Here is a 13,846-nt window from a genome sequence, read left to right as displayed (position 1 = left end):
TTTATTTATCTGACAGCGAGTGAGGGAACACAAGCAGGGGGAGTGGGAGAGAGAGAAACAGGATCCCCACTGAGCAGGGAGCCAGACGTGGGGCTCAATCCCAGGACCCTGGGATCATGACCTGAGCCAAAGGCAGACGCCTAATGACTAAGCCACCCAGGCGCCCCTCCAAGGCCATTTTTAATCCACTTCAGGAAATTAAAAATCCCTCCCACCTCTGCCCAGCCCCATCCCATCTGAGCCTGGACAAAAGCTGATGATGGACCAAGGGTCCTCTCCACTTTCTACAACTTACATGATGACTTTAAAATGGGATTCTCTATGGTGCACTTTTCCCAGTAAAAAGGTAGAAGGACATATAACACAACGTAATGTGATGTGGCACACCACGACTGTAACAGACGGAGGACCAGTTTAAAAGGCATCTTTAGTTGGAAAACGAACCAAACAACAGATTTACATTTTTATAATTACCACTTGCAAAGGTCAGTGATTCCTTGCATGATATATGCCAGTTTTAAAAACAACTATTCACAAGGGCAAAAGATGAGATCTTCCATAATTCCCTGTGTATCATTAATTCCCAATTAACAAGGAATTGGCTATAAACTGCTGGCCTGTATATTTCTACACTGATGAGAAGAGTTAAGAATGGCTCGTTATCGTCTCCTCATGGATCAGTAAGAGTCAAATCACCTACCTCATAGGATTGGCTTAATAATTAGATATTTTAATGTGTGCAAACGTTACCAAACAGTGGAACATAATAAGTAATCTACATTATTTAGTGAAATAAAAATTATTAATGTCACCAAAAGAGTTTATCTTTTCAGTAGTGGTGAATATTTTATTTAATTTCAGAGATCTGGAAAACAATTATCCTTGCATTTCTGTAACAAACAATAAAAAATAAGAAAAATCTTTAAAAATTAAAAAAAAAAGGTGGGGGGCCTAGATGGCCTACCTGGTTAAGTATCTCCCTTCAGCTTACGTCCTGATCCCAGGGTACTGGGTTCGAGTTCTGCATGGTATTGGACTCCTTGCTCAGCAGGAAGCCTGGTTCTCTCTCTACCTGTCACTCCCCCCGCCTGTGCTCACTCACTCTCCTCTCTCTCAAATAAATAAATAAATAAATAAAATCTTTTTTAAAAAAAGGTCAATGCATGTAGGGTAGGGTATAACACACACACACACACACACACACACACACACACAATTTGAGCCATCTCTACCAAAACTTTCAGAGTAAGCAGACAGAGCTTGCCTTTAGAGTCACTTAATTTAGTAAACACATACACGTGCTTTTCTTACATAAGGGACTGTTCTAGAACATTTATAGATAGTAATTCATTGGGTCTTCATAACAAACTGATAAAGTGGGTGCTTTCATTATCTACATTTTACTTATTTTTTTAAAAGATTTTATTTATTTATTGGATAGACAGAGATCACAAGTAGGCAGAGAGGCAGGTGGGGGGCGGGGGGGGGGGAGCAGGATTCCTGCTGAGCAGAGAGTCTGATGCGGGGCTCGATCCCAGGACCCTGGGATCATGACCTGAGCCTAAGGCAGAGGCTTAATCCACTGAGCCACCCAGGCGCCCCCATTATCTACATTTTAAAGATAAAGAAACGCAGGCACGTAAGAGTTCCCACAAGCTAACGGAAGAGCTGTGAGTCCAATGCAGATGGTTTTGCCTTTAGAATCCTTGCTCCTGTCCTCTAGCCTCCCTTTCCACGTGCTGGTTCAAAAATGCGTCATCCAAATCACTGCACAGCTATGCGGCTAGCAAGACATGCCCCCTGCTAAAGTCTTCTGAGAATAACGTCTGAGAGAATGTTCTCTGGCTACATCAGCACTGGCCTAAACACCAAGGGCTGAGGGATGGAAAACAACTGTAAACGACTGTGAGGCTTTGTCTGGAGGTTCAACTGCTCTATTGTAAAATACTATGTATCAGAAAGCCCGAGGGGTCGAGGCAGAGCTGGAGGACACTGGGGATCAGGATTATAACTTCAAATTCATCTGTCCTTACATTCTAAATCTGCCAAGAGGGACAATGGATTATGTACTCACATAACTGTCCAATTCTCGCTTCTGAACCCAAGCTATCTGGTTCCAAGAAGCGGCTCTCTGAGGACTGATTTCTTCCCATGTGGACTAAGAACAAAGAGAGAATAGAGGAGTACAGTTCTCCATTTATTCTGAAAATAGGACATGCTTCGTAAATGCTTGTTAATGTTCCCTTGCAAAACACAGTGATCGAAACTCTGCTTTGGTTTAATTTAAAATGAAGCAGAATCACAGAAGCTGTGGTTTGCGAGGCCTCCTCTCCTGGGCCCTTCCATTTATTCTTCAGGACCCTGCAATTACCAAAAAAAAAAAAAAAGTCTACAGCAAATGGCATTCATTCTTCCATGAAGCCTGAAAGTACTGGGGGACTTGGCAACAAGGGCTGACCTCCGTGAGAAACACACACTTCAAAAGAATCACTGTTTTGTATTAAGAATTCAGCCCATAAGGATCAATTCAAACAACATTCAGAAAAGTAAAGTAAAGCAGGTCCCTTCCTCTTTCATCCTGTCATGAAATCCAGAAGGAAGGTTAACTTGGGATCTGGCTGAGCTGCCAGTGACCACTGTCTGCATCTCGGCAGAACGATGAAAGGCACACTCCAGCTGAAACGAGTCTAGGCTTTCGGGTCATTTTAATCCCCGTGGCGTATTCCAAAGAGCAGAACATTCCTTAAAAGCTTGATATTGTGATTAGATGATTAGGGTTTTAGGGTTTAAGTGGTATTTTCCTTTCAGCAGAAGTCTGCAAAAATTGAATGACTTTTCAACAAATATTTGCCTAAAAGGAAAAAGCTTTCATTTTCTTAGTGTGATCCCAACCTTGACCATACCATCATTGGTCCTGGTGCTTTCACACAGCTCGGCTTACCGGGGCAGGCAAATAAATTGAAAATGCCCTTATCTGAAACGTTCAAATTTCCTTTCCAAGGCAGCAAGTCTGAGCACTACCTAATTTCCCCAAACTCGCTGAGGGATAATAGACCGCACAGGAGATGAGAGTATTAAGCGTGCGTTGCCTTACACAGGGGCATCGTTTCATGACACTGACTATCCCCGACGAACCACCGAGGCTCTTTGCTCACGATCCCATGTGAGGCCAGCCCTGAAGGTTATGGAATGCAGCCCACCGGTTGTTGTTTTTCTTTTCTTTTCTTTTCTTTTCTTTTTTTTTTTTTACTAACACAGGTCAGTTTTCATTTATGTCCAGGACAGTATGGAAACTAACAGGAGACGTCCTCAAGACAAAGTATGTGAAAATGCTGTGTAAAATAGAACCAGCATTCTTTTAGATGTTTAATTTTACTTGGGAAACGAAACAGTAAGGAAATTCCCAGGGACCCCAAATGGCAAGGACACTGAACACAAAGTTCTGGGTAAAAGCCCGAGAATGCCTGCCGCTGACCGTGTCCAAAGCCAGGAAGAAGGCCTTGCATCTTCACGGGTGGCAGCTGCCATGCGACAGTGACAGACAGCAGGAGGTGCAAAGGAAGGACTGACAAACATTCGCCCTCTGGCCCTGGCTGTGGGAAAAAAAGATTTTCATGAGTGTTAATAAACGAAGGTCACCTTTGCAAGAAATTAGAATTCATATAATTACATCCTGCATGTTCTGGGAACACTCAGGCTATGATTTTTTAAAGCAGTCCTGTGATGCCAAGAAGCAGCAAATTAAATCATTTTTTTCCAAGTCTTTGCTCAAAAGCCACCTTCTCAGCAACACCTTCCCTGGACACAGTGTTCAAATTTGCACCCACCCACATTCCTTCTCTCCTCAGCGCGCACTGCCTGCTAGTATTACACTCTGTAAATTGCTGTTTTATTGGGTTGTCTGCGTTGTCCCAGGCATCAAAGACGTTCCCCTTCGGGGTCTCTGTGATGACTGGCGAGCCCATGACTGGAGAGTCTCAGGAAGCATTTGAGCCCAATTGCTCCAGGCTTGTTGGATGACGCGGGTTACATATGGGCCCTTCCCTAAACGTGTCAAGGCTCTTTACTGAGTCTTGGGGTGGGGCATGTGGATCTGAACTTGGCTGTGGCGAAGCAGAATTCAGAAACCGCATGCTTGTGTGAGTCCAGCAATTTGGCGGGTGGGGAGCAAGGGGCTTACAGGACTGGAGCTGCGGAGCACAGATGGGATGCAGGAACCACACGCAGAAAACCTCACACGCCTAGCCCGGGAAAAGCGACAGAGGGGCTGACGTATCTGAACGTACATGACAGCACAGTGGGCATGAGCTGCGCAGAAGGTCTCAAATATCTTTCCAAGAGAGAGTCAGATACTGGTAGATCCAGCTTGAGCAGTGCCTGGAGAGGAGAGCTCCGCCGCCCCCGCCAATCAACTGAAAAGGAAATATCACTTATTCATCAACAGTTTCTTTTCATTCTTCCAAGGGTGCCCCAGAGAGCAGCTAAAAACACACAATGGCAAACCCAACAGTGCTCATAACACAGAACCCCATCCAGGAGTCCACAACGAACAGTGCTCTGAGTTTTCTGGTAATTGTAGGAAACAGTTAAAGCCTGGAGCCCCAAACACCGTCATGGTTGAATGTGTCACGGTCTAACACGGATTGGGCATTCTTCCTCATCCACATTTCCCTCTCTTCTTTACATGGCAAGCACAGGTTTCTCTGCGACTGCGCCATTAATATTCCAGTTGTAGGGCTCCAAGGGGACCTTAGAACTCAATTCCTTGCGGAGGACCATCTCAGGAGATATGCATTTTACAGACACAGAAGACAACGCCTGTCGTATTTCATGCCTCTGAAGCTTTCTGAGGAACGGAGTTAAGGACTGGAGGCTTCTCTCTTTGTTGTTTTTGGTTTTGCTTTTTATTTTCAACATTCCACTTCTTTCTTTTTTTTTTTTTTTCCCCTCAAGATTTATGTGACAGAGGGAGAGAGTGCACAGGCAGGGGCAGCAGGAGAGGGAGAAGTGGGCTCCTTGCTGAGCAGGGAGTGTGACGTGGGTCTCGATCTGAGGACTCCAGGATCATGACCTGAGCCCAAGGCAGACCCTTAACCGACTGAAGCCACCCAGGCGCCCCTCACTCTATTTATTTCAAATGACCACATACACAACTCCTTGTCTTCCCCTTCAACTTGTCGTCTGTTTCGTGTATCTGATCTTCTTTGAGATGCAGTACCATTAAAAAAAAAAAAATCGGGGCGCCTGGGTGGCTCAGTGGGTTAAGCCTCTGCCTTCCTTCGGTTCAGGTCATGATCTCAGAGTCCTGGGATCGAGCCCTGCATTGGGCTCTCTGCTCGGCAGGGAGCCTGCTTCCCCCTCTCTCTCTGCCTGTCTCTCTGCCTACTCGAGATCTGTCTCTCTGTCAAATAAATAAATAAAATCTTTTTTAAAAATCTCCCATTTTAATTTTTAAGTAACTTTCAGTGAAGACTGTTAGAAGGTAAATGCAAATCTTTCACAACCGGGTAAACACTGGAGTCTATCACTTTCCATTTTATTCCTTGATGGATTAATATAATAAATCCCTTTGGAGATACATTTATCAAATTTAAAACCACAAAATATGAGATACATTATTTAGCAAAGTACCTGTAATCAAGAGCCATTGTTCTGTGGTCCAAGACATAGAATCTATTTTCCTGTATTGCTTAACATAAAATAGCTCTTTTCAATTCATACTCGATATATACAACATTTAATGTACATTCCGCCTGAAGAGAGGCAGGCTGTGATTCATTCTCACCAAGCTCCGTGCATACAAATGACCAGGAGCAGCTTCGTGACAGTCAGGGTTACAGACACAATCTTTCTGGGGTTACACAGGGAGGGGACCAAGAGCGGTGGCTCGTTTATGAAATAAAGAAAGCTGTCAGAGAAAATTACCTCATGTGTAATGCAGAACTGGCCAAGGTAGACAGAAATATCACAAGATTTTTTTTTTTTTTTTTATTCCAAGGTGGGGATCTGTATTCTCTATTCAGAGGAATTTTACTGTGGTGGGCTGAATAGGGGACCTTCCCCCAAATGTCCACATCCTCACTCTGGATCCCGTAAATATGTTCCATTACAGGGCATAACCGACTGCAAATGCGAGATGTGGGGGTGACCAGGAAACAGTGCGGTGGGCCCGGTGTCAACGCAAGGATCCTTGCAAGAGGATGGCAGAAGGCAGAAGGAGGTGATGGGGTCTGAGATAGTCGACCAGCCTGGGTGGCTGGAGGGAAGGCACCACAAGCCAAGGACGACAAATGGCCACTGGAAGCTGGAAAAGGCAAAGAAACAGTGTCCCCTTGAGAAGGATCCAGGAAGTACACGGCTGGTAACACCTTGAGTTTAGCCTCATACGGTGAGGGATCTCCAGAGAAGAGAACCGAGGGGAGATTTATCCAGACGACTTGGTGCATGTGATTCTGGGGCTGACCAGGCCCACACTCTGTCACCTGTCCGCTGCACACCCAGGAGAGCTGGTCGTGCCATTCAGTGGAGTCCAAGGACCTGAGAACCAGGGGGATGGAAGGTGTACATCCCAGTGCAAGGGCAGGAGAACATGAGAGGTGATGTTTCCGCTCAAGCCATGAGGCAGGAAAACAAGGCATTCATTCCCCCGTCCTCTGCTTTCTGTTCTCTTCAGGCCCCCAGTGGGTTGGATGACACCCACCACACTGGGGAGGACCCTCTGCTTTGCCAAATCCTCTCACTGGATTGCCAACCTCACCAGGAAACACCCTCACAGAGACACCCACTACTCTGGGCACTGCATGGCCCAATGAAATGAACACATGAAACCAAAGTCACACCCAGTGAGACCAATTCTGGACTCGTGACCTCCGAACTGGGAGATAATACATTTCCACTGCATCAAGCCACGGAGTCTGCAATCGTTAGAGCCGCCATCAAGGTGATAGACAGGAGTCGGGACAGTGTGGCAGTATGGCTGTTAAGAGAGGGAGACGAGAATCAGCATGGCTGGCAGTGGACCCATTCTGCCACTTAGTAGCGTTTGGCCTCAGGCAAGTATCCCAAACTATTATGTTGCAAGAGGATATGATACGTATGTACCTGTGCAGCTTGGCACTCCTCAGAAGCAGAGCCTAAGACAAGGTTTCAAATGCAAGAGTTTATCTGGAAGTCCAGAGGACATGCATGGGGGCAGGTGAGGAAGGGATACAGGCACGCAGCCGCGAGGACAGCAAGGACACACTGACTCATTAAACCGCCCACCACAGTGGACACCTGACACTTAAGCCCTCGGGGAAGTGGTAAGTGGTGCAGCGCCTCCCTCACTCAGAGCGACCTCATCTCCCCTGAAGCCCTACTATCCCTTTCCAACTCTTAGCTGCCCCCAGGAAGGACGTATTTAATGCGAATCCCAGAAAAATCACTGGTTGATGGCTGCTTCTGGGAGGTTGTATTCCCCATTACTTCCTACCAGGGTTTGGTCAGAATGGTCTTTAGCACTTTCAGTTCTAGCAAAAAGCAAGCCAGCCAGCCAGCCCAGAGATGCAGATGGTGGCGGCTGGCTGCCAGATGAAGGTCAGAGGGATGGGAGGGGGCTGAGGACCTGCTATAGCCTTTTGTAGAGTGGTAGGGAGGAGCGTGAATCCCCTGCTTCCATCTCCCCCTCACTCAGTGCCTAGCACTCAGAAGGAGCTCCGTCAAGGTCACTTAGAACCACTAGCTCCCTTTCTTCTGTGTTCCCAAAGCATCCCAACAGTGGCACTTGCTAACCACCTTTGGCAGCTTGTTTGTGGCCCTAATTCAGCTGTAAGCAGCCGGCGGGCAGCGTCTGGGACGTCCTGACTCACGTACGGATGCTATGAAGGCACATGGCGGGAGTTTCAGGAATGATTGTGGTGTGGCTGTTGCATGGATAATAAGCAAAAGCCTGTAGCACTTAGCAGTAGGAACGGCATTTTAAGGGAAGCAGAGGCAACACAGACACCCTCTACGAGTCAGCAATTCCATCCCCAGCTTGTACCCCCCAAAGGATGGAACACAATGACTTCAACAGATCTTCATATACGGACGTTCACCGCACCATTATTCCCAACAGCCAAATGGTGGAAACAACGAAGAGACGTATCAGCCATTGAATGGATAAACCAACCGTGGTGCATCTAGACAAGGGCGTTACTATTTGCCCATTAAAGGGAAGAAAGTATTGATAGGGGCTACAGCACAGAGGAGCGTCAGAAACATGAATGGAGGTGGAGGAAGCTATTCACAAAGAAAGCTGCCGTACTGTAGGGTTCCATCCCTGCACAATGTCCAGCAACGATACGTCCGTTAAATCTGTGCAGACAAGAAGCAGATCAATGGCTACCAGGGACTGGAACAGAGGTGGAGGGCTATGTAGGGAGTGCTTAAGTGGGTGGAGAGTTTTGTTTTTGAGAGATAAAATGTTGGGGAACTGGACAGCAGTGTTGCCTGCATAGTGTTGCGAATATACAAAATGCCACAAAACAGGTCACTTCAAAATGATTAAAACAGTAAATTTAAATTTTACGTGCATTTTATCTCCTTTAGGGAAAAAAAAAAGAAGAAAGAAAAATAGCTCTCTCTATGTCAGGAAATCAGATTACTCTTGGAGCACAGGACCACCTCTTCCTGTATTTCTGGAAGCAGAAGAGAAAAACTGCAGAGTTTAAAAGTCAGCAAATGGGGTCTGAATCTTAACCCTAGTCACTACTAGCCACGCGTTTTCAGTGGTGCAGCGTCCTTTTCTGTGGACTGGATATGCTTGCCTCCTAGGATTGTTTTAAAGGCATAACAGGAGGAACAGAGGAAAGTTCCTACCACATAGTAGGCCCTTTAATGACTGTGGACGTACAGCCATCCTGACCCTGGGGGCTCCATCCTACTCAGCAGTGTTCCTAGCTCTTCCTCAAGTCCAGAAGAAACCTCATCACAGGCTCACAGTGTGGTGACTTTTGGATATATCGAAAAGCTGCCACACTTTTTGTGGCCAGGCTTCTCTAGGTAAGAGACTCACACAATGAGATCATGTCCTTCACTGATGAAAACCAAAAAACCCCCAAGTCTTCATGGAAGGACCCACCAACGCAGCTGGTGTCCCATTCAGGTGATATTTTCAGATCATGCAAGGGACCATCTGTGAGAATAGCATCTACTTAATTCTTAAGAATGATTTGGAACCAGAAAAGACCCTGAATAGCCAAAGGAATGTTGAAAAAGAAAACCAACACTGGTGGCATCACAATTCTAGACTTCAAGCTCTATTATAAAGCTGCCATTGTCAGGACAGTAGGGTACTGGCAAGAAAAGAGACACATAGATCAATGGAACAGAATAGAGAGCCCAGAAATGGACCCTCAACTTTATCATCAACTAATCTTCGACAAGCAGCAAAGAATATCTAATGGAAAAAAGACAGTCTCTTCAACAAATGGTGTTGGGAAAATTGGACAGCCACATGCAGAAGAATGAAACTGGACCACTTCCTTACACCACACACAAAAACAGATTCGAAACAGATTAAAGACCTAAATGTGAGACAGGAATCCATCAAAATATTAGAGGAGAACACAGGCAGGTACCTCTTCAACTTCGGCTGCAGCAACTTCTTACTAGACCCGTCTCCAAAGGCAAGGGAAACAAAGGCAAAAATGAACTACCAGGACTTCAGCAAAATAAAAAGCTTTTGCACAGGAAAGGAAATGGTCAACAAAACCGAAAGAAAACCGACAGAATGGGAGAAGATATTTGCAAATGACGTATCAGATAAAGGGTTAATATCCAAAATCTATAAAGACCTTACCAAACTCAACAACCCAAAGAACAAATAATTCAATCAAGAAATGGCCAGAAGACATGAACATACACTTCTGCAAAGAAGACATCCAATGATCAACAGACACACGAAAAAATGTTCAATGTCACTCGGCATCAGGGAAATACAAATCAAAACCACAATGAGATACCACCTCACACCAGTCAGAATGGCTAAAATGAACAAGTCAGAAAATGCCAGAAGTTGGTGAGAATGCAGAGAAAGGGGAACCCTCCTACACTGTTGGTGGGAATGCAAGCTGGTGCCATCACTCTGGAAAACAGTGTGGAGGTTCCTCAAAAAGTTAAAACTAGAGCTTCCCAATGACCCAGCAATTGCACTACTGGGTATTTACCCCACATTTATAAAGATAATAAGAGAAGGGGCAACTGCACCCCAGTATTCATAGCAGCAATGTCCATAATAACCAAACTATGGAGAGAGGTCAGATGTCCGCTGACAGATGACTGGATAAAGAAGATGTGGTTTTCATATACCATGAAAACTACGCAACCATCAAAAGAATGAAATCTTGCTATTTGCAATGACACAGATAGAACTAAAGGGTATTATGCTAAGCAAAATAAGTCAATCAGAGAAAGACAAGTGTCACATGATCTCACTGATACGAGAAATTTCAGAAACAAGGAAGAGGATTCAAAAGGGTAGAGAGGAAAAAATAAAACAAGACAAAACCAGAGAGGGAGACAAACCATAAGAGACTCTTAATCATAAGAAACAAACTGAGGGTTCCCCTTTCTCCACATCTTCTCCAACACACGTTGCTTCCTATCTTGCTAATTTTGGCCATTCTAACCGGTATAAGGTGGTATCTCTTAAGTAAAAATAGAACTTCCCTATGACCCAGCAATTGCACTACTGGGTATTTACCCCAAAGATACAGATGTAGTGAAAAGAAGGGCCATCTGTACCCCAATGTTCATTGCAGCAATGGCCACAGTCGCCAAACTGTGGAAAGAACCAAGATGCCCTTCAACGGACGAATGGATAAGGAAGATATGGTCCATATACACTATGGAGTATGATGCCTCCATCAGAAAGGATGAATGCCCAACTTTTGTAGCAACATGGACAGGACTGGAGGAGATTATGCTCAGTGAAGTAAGTCAAGCAGAGTCAATTATCATATGATTTCACTTACTCGTGGAGCATAAAAAATAATATGGAGGACATGGGGAGATGGAGAGGAAAGGGAGTTGAGGGAAATTGGAGGGGGAGATGAACTATGAGAGGCTGTGGACTCTGAGAAACAAACTGAGGGTTTTGAAGGGGCGGGGGGTGGGAGGTTGGGGGAGCCTGGTGGTGGGTATTAAGGAGGGCATATTCTGGGGTGCCTGGGTGGCTCAGTGGGTTAAGGTCTCTGCCTTCAACTCGGGTCATGGTCCCAGGGTCTTGGGATCGAGCCCCGAGTCGGGCTCTCCGCTCTGCGGGGAGTCTGCTTCCTCCTCTCTCTCTCTCTCTGCCTGCTTCTCTGCCTACTTGTGATGTCTGTCAAATAAATAAATAAAAATCTTCCCAAAAAAGGAGGGCAAGTTTTGCATGGAGCACTGGGTGTGGTGCATAAACAATGAATTCTGTTACACTGAAAATAAATTTTAAAAAATAATAATAAAAGAAAGAAATAAAAGTTGTCTTTTAAAAAAAAGAACCTGAGGGCTGCTGGAGGGGAGAGGGCAGAGGGGATGGGGTAACTGGGGGATGGACATTAACGAGGGTATGCGATGTACTGAGCAGTGGGTGTTACATACAACTGATGAACCACAGATCTGTACCTCTGAAACCAGTCATACATTATATGCTAATTAACTGAATTTAAAGATGTTAAAAAATAAAAAACAAAAAATAAAACAAAACCAAAAAAAGACTGATTTCCCAATCCTTGTCTCTGAAAAGAGACCAAAGCAAGGCCCCAAACGAGAAGGAAACAAGAGATCTTACATGTTTTGGTGTCTTCCACAACCTTTGCCTCTCAGACATACTTGGCTGAGCTTATGGTCTTCATAAAGGTTTAGCTACAGTCAAACTTAGTGTATCCCCTTTAAACCAACCGACAAAACTCACGGATTAAGACCCCCAAACGCTCCGCCAACCTCTTCAGTCTCGCAGGGAAGCCTGTCAGATGCAGGATCTTTGCAGATGGGTGCGTAGTGAGAGCCGCCCCAACTCCACCAGACATTTGCAGACTCCAGCCTTTGCCTGGGCTGCTCTAAAATGTATCACAGTTGCTGAAAGATCACCGCTTTGTTTTTTAAAAACTTTTCTAACAGGGTCACAGAGGTGAGCCCTCAGGTGTAGCATACAGCTCTCGTCAAATTTAGATGATAAAGGATTTCCTTGCTACCGTCCATTTGTCAGGCTTCATGGGAATAAGCAATACTCCTGTTAAATGTAAGAGGTATTTACGGAATGTCAACAGGGAGTCCAGATCCGTTTAGAGCCGTGGTTCCCACTCTGGGGCCACGGGACACCCCCAAAGGACCTCAGAAAACATTTTTGGTTGCTGAGACTAGGGACTGGGTTTGCCACAGGCATCCGGTGCGCAGAGGCCAGGGATGTCCATCCTTCCACGCAGAGGACAGCCTGGCCCCACAAATAATACGGGTCCCAGATGCTAATTATGCCAAGGTTGAGGAATCCAAACTTACGGGAACGATCCAGTAATTGAAACATTCACCTCACGGCCCCCCAAATGAAAAACCACAATGCAAATTCGTTTTTAAGCATCTGTTCATTCTTCCTTTATTGATTCATTCGTGAGTTTGTGTCTATGCCGATCTAACGAGGGTTTCCTGTCAGGTTGCTCTAGAGCCTGTCTGTGTTGCTTCCTCTTTTTCTCCAGGAGTTTTTGAGGAGGAGAGAAAGTCTGGGTCTTATCCCTGGGGTAATGGACAGCATCATCAGACACAATTCCAGCAATGTAGTTCGGATTTTTTTTTTTTAAAGATAAATCAGATTTATGCAATAAAACATCTCAGCAGGGTTTTTGCTTTATTTGGGTCATTCTTCAATTTCAGGAGGACATGTACCAGCACCGCATCACCTGAACAAAAGAAAACTGAAAGTGGAACGCTCATTTCAGGAATGAAGTTGGTCCCCGGAGGGAGGGGCTGCATCCTCAGAGGGGACGGATCCCACCATAATGGGGGCAGAGTCCCCTCTGGACCCGCGACGCAGCAACAGAGCGGCGCTGCTCACGCATGGCGAGCATCAGAATCACCGATCCCTGGGCCATCCCGAGGCGCACGGTGGGGAGCGCACGCGGAAGCGGAAGCCTCGACGGGGTGAAGCCACACACTCGATGCAGATGTCACGTGCAGAGATGCGTGCATCAGGAGAAACGGCCCGCAGGCGCTTCCCAGAGTCCCCCCCAGTTTCTGGCAGGTGTGCCCTCTGGGCTCTCAACTGCTTCTTCCTGACGGTCCACTCGGGTCCTGTTGCACGCTGTGGGGCATGACATGTCAATGCAGGCACAGTGGGGGGGAAGAAGCCCACCGAGCGTGAAGGGGGAAGACTGGGGCTCCGTGGGACACGCGCAGGCGTGTGGACATGGTGTGAGAGTGTGACGGCTCCTACTTCACCCTCTGCAGAAGGAATCCCTACCCCAGCACAGATGGCTTCGCTGCAAGGCTTCTCAGCCACATCTTCATAAGACCAGGTACTGGGTGGGGCACCCAAATGGCTCAGTTGATTAAGCGACCGACTCTTGATTTCGGCTCAGCTCCTGATCTCAGGTGGTGAAACTGAGCCCCACGATTCACCTCCGCACTCGGCAGGGGGTCTCCTTAGACGTCCTCTCCCTCTGTCATTCCCTGCTGCTAGCACGCTCTCTCTGTGTCAGTAAATCTTAAAAAACCAAAAACCAAAAACCTGGGCACTGGGTGCTGCCTATGCGTCTGTAAAGCATTATGCTAAAAAGACTGACGGTAGTCTGCTATTTATACAGAAATGATCGGTCAGCCACCATGCAAATAGAATCAATGCACACGCTTATCA

The sequence above is a fragment of the Lutra lutra genome, chromosome X (genome assembly GCF_902655055.1).
Source record: "Lutra lutra chromosome X, mLutLut1.2, whole genome shotgun sequence".
Lineage (NCBI taxonomy): Eukaryota > Metazoa > Chordata > Mammalia > Carnivora > Mustelidae > Lutra > Lutra lutra.
This window is presented reverse-complemented; position numbering follows the sequence as displayed.